At 35.7% G+C, this 3,603-nt stretch overlaps 1 long non-coding RNA gene across 1 annotated transcript; it reads left to right on the top strand.

Annotated features, from left to right (window-relative positions):
* Positions 1 to 200: 200 nt before the first annotated feature.
* On the top strand, positions 201 to 3,603 carry LOC130653730 (uncharacterized). Its single transcript, XR_008984270.1, has 2 exons — positions 201 to 1,812; positions 3,228 to 3,603. It is a non-coding gene; the product is annotated as an uncharacterized LOC130653730 (long non-coding RNA).

The following is a 3,603-nucleotide window of genomic DNA, read 5'->3' as shown; positions in this document are numbered from 1 at the left end:
AAACAGTGAATAAGTTCATCCAATTTCGTCCAACATGTTGAATAAAACGTTGGATGGGTTTGCGCGTGGCTTCAAAACCAAGCTGTTGCATTGTCTAGATTTTATATTAAGGAAACCTATCGTTGGTGCCAACAGCTCAGGAAAGGAATATTGCTCTTTGAGTGGCATACTTCGTGTAGCTTTTGAAAAAGTGAAGATAGACATAGAATGGAAGAGGTACTTCCATAAGAAAAAGCTACCAAGCAGTACAAAGCAGAGACATCGATTGGTGCATTTTTTTGGCGCTACTTACAGTGGAACGCACCTGAACGATGGATGAGAACGTTATGGATATTGCCTTTATGATTGCAACAGGAGTTTTTGCTCTTAAAACAAAACAAAAAATGTTCCCTTTGGCCGACATAAGTCCTAAATGAGAGTACACCAACGCGTCCTTCATTTTACATGTTCCACTGAATGTTTTTCATTGGTTTAATTTTCCTACCTCGATCTTCGTTTAGGAATTTCTAGGTCAGCATGAATTCTTTTGATTCCGGATGTTGATTTCCGTCGCCGCTATGCGGGGCGGAATCTTTAAAATCGCCTGATGGGAGATATATATAGATGGAGAGAGAGACAGCACAGAGCCCGGACGCTGTTAAGTTTTTGTCCAGGCTAAACGCTCGGAAAATTCCATTTTTTCGAAAGCCAATGAAGATGCTTTATTTTAATCTCTGTCAATTAAATGACCAATCTGAACAGAGAGTGTACTCTTCGTGTGGCCAGAACATTCCGTGTGCGTCCATGACTAAAAGTGCTTACATTTTGCTGGTCGTGTTCTGCCCAGATTGCGAAAACGGCCTGTTTACAACCGGGACAGCCGGATTATGTACACATGATCTGATTATGTTTTTTTTGCACTGGTTATGTAGTGGTGACCGGATTATGAACGCTGATATAATGACTGGCCAGGCAGGCTGTGATTGGCATTTTCTTCGAACTTTTGTGAATTAAACATTCTCTGGAAGATAGAACACCCCTAAAAACTAGAGATGGCGGAAGAAAAAAGTCTCGACGTAATTCTTAGTTTAAAACTAATCTTGTAGTAAATACATTTCAGCATAATATACTTTGAAGTAACTAAATTTCACGGAACCTAAATTATTCTTTTTGCGGAAATTAAGTTTGGTGAAAAGTCATTAAACTTGCGAATCCCAAAATTTAGTATTTGCCGCGAAATTTCGTTTCATTTGAGAGCAACAACAACTTTGCCACCAGGGCTATTCGCTTGTCAGAAGTGATGACGAATGATATAAAAGCGGTCGGCCCCGATTATATTTGTTCTATAAGTCTGGAATAATATTTGACTGTCATACATAAGTCGGCCTTCCCCGATTATGTGCGTTATAAGTGAGAAATAATAGAAAAATGCCATACATAAGCCGGTCGGCCCCGATTACGTTCGTTCTATAAGTCTTGAATAATATTTGACTGTGTCATACATAAGTCGGCCTGCCCCGATTATGTTCGTTCTATAATAAATGAGAAATAATATTACACTGTCGTATATAAACTGGCCTGCCCTGATTATATGTCCCTTTTATAAGTTCCAAATAATATTTTTTGAGTAATAAGCCGGCCTGTCCTGATTATGTTGCCCTGATTATGTATTTTCTGCCCTGTTCTTAACCGGTGCAAGCTGCCGTACTTAATCAGGCCAATGTTCATTATCCGGGCAGAACAGTCGCCCCTTGCTGGTCTCTTTGGTTTGGTCGTAGTAGCTTTATTGATGGGGAGCTAAGCACTATTTTTTAAATTCGTGTATTTTATCAGGTATGAATTATTTTATATATAGCTAAGTAAGAAAGGTGTGCTGGCTAGCTAGCTATCTCAATTTTTGATGCTGACTTGGATCTCCTTATTGGTGCTAACATACCCCTTCACGAAATTACTTGCTAGCTAGCTATGGAGCTAGTTACACAAAATAGTGCTTTGATTAGAGTGCTTTTTTTCTTAAACAGCAAGCAACAAAAAACCTTTATCCTGCCTTGTGTAGTTCTTTCATGACTGGACACTCAGCTCCTGTTTTATGGGAAAAAGGGGGCTAAAAATAACTTCCAAATGACACTTTGTGGGACTAAGATATATATTTATATATTCGCACAGGATTTTTTTTAATATTTTTTGCAGAAAAGTTGTCAAAAAGTGACAAAAGTTTATTGTTGCTTGCACTGAGCAGTTGGTGAACTGATAATTAACCTGTAGCTAACAATATATAGTTAGCCGATGCTGAATAATTAGATGCTACGCCTAGTATAATTAGCTGTTAAAAGCTTCTTTGTGTTCTTTACAGCTAACTGCGTCTTTTCCATGTTTTTCCTTGAAATTAGAATAGTTTTGTTGTTTAATAATATAGACGACATATGTACTGCTAGCTACAGTAAAATTATATCTTTTTTGCAAAATCGTTTCTTGTTCTTTTTCTTGGTTTTAATTGAAGCACAACTTTAGGTTGATCTATATAAATATAGATGGCGATGGGGAGATCGATAACAGAGAGAAGTGAAAATTTAAGTAAAAAGTTATTATATCGTATAGGTAGCTGTGTAAGCAGCTAATTATACTGTACGCACCGTATATATAATTATTCTGCATAGATAAGTAGAATGTCTGTATATTTTATATGGCTAGCCTTACAATCCTGTCTATTATTTCCAGGAAAGGTCATAGCTTAGAATGGGAGTCCTAGTCCAGGGCTATGGTAGCATTCACTCACCAATATTGAATTGCCACCAAGGGGAATCGAACCCTGTTCTCCCGCACAAAGTGCCAGAGTTATAACAACAGTTATAACAATGGCGCCATTAAAATAATAATAATAATAATAATAATAAATATTTAAAGTGGCTAGCCCAGAAAATCACAAAAACCTATAGTTAGTGGATTGTTTCCACTGGGGGCCACTACTATTCTGTTACTGGCTAATTATCAGTTCTCCTTGTGCCTAATTTGCTTAAAAATCTAAGATTTCTAAGATTTCTTAGAAATGACTTGATTTTTAAAAATCTCACGAAATATACCTGTGCATCACATCGCATGGATTTGTATCTTTGTATTAAATTCCCTTTTTAAATCAAAAAGGCAAAGAGAGGTTAAAAAAGAGACACTATTTAAACAACCTGGTTTTAATGCAGTTTATGGTAAAATTGTATTCATGTTTCTTATTTTTAAAACATACTTTCTTTCAGGTCAGCTGTTATCAAACCATGCACCACCAGCATTTTCAAAAAATTTTCAACAAGAGAGTAAATTTTGAAGGCCTTAAATACTGAAATGCTAATATGTATATATGTATTTATTGCTGAATTAATAAACAATGAACTACTTCATCATTCAAATTGAGCTCGTTCGGAAGTTATTATATTCGAATCGTCAAGTTTTTACGTAGCAAGATTTTGTATTCTGGAATTTCCAAAATTTTCCTGATCACTTTTAAAAATATCCAGTTAAAGTTTTAACTGGTATTTTAGAATACTTCATATAGCTATGTAATTTTTTTTAATTTATTTATTTAGTTGTATTTTAACATTGCAGGTTAGTTAAAAAAATAGTTGAGAATCGTGA

This window comes from Hydractinia symbiolongicarpus, chromosome 8 (assembly GCF_029227915.1).
Source record: "Hydractinia symbiolongicarpus strain clone_291-10 chromosome 8, HSymV2.1, whole genome shotgun sequence".
Taxonomy (NCBI): Eukaryota; Metazoa; Cnidaria; class Hydrozoa; order Anthoathecata; family Hydractiniidae; genus Hydractinia; species Hydractinia symbiolongicarpus.
This window is presented reverse-complemented; position numbering and strand designations above follow the sequence as displayed.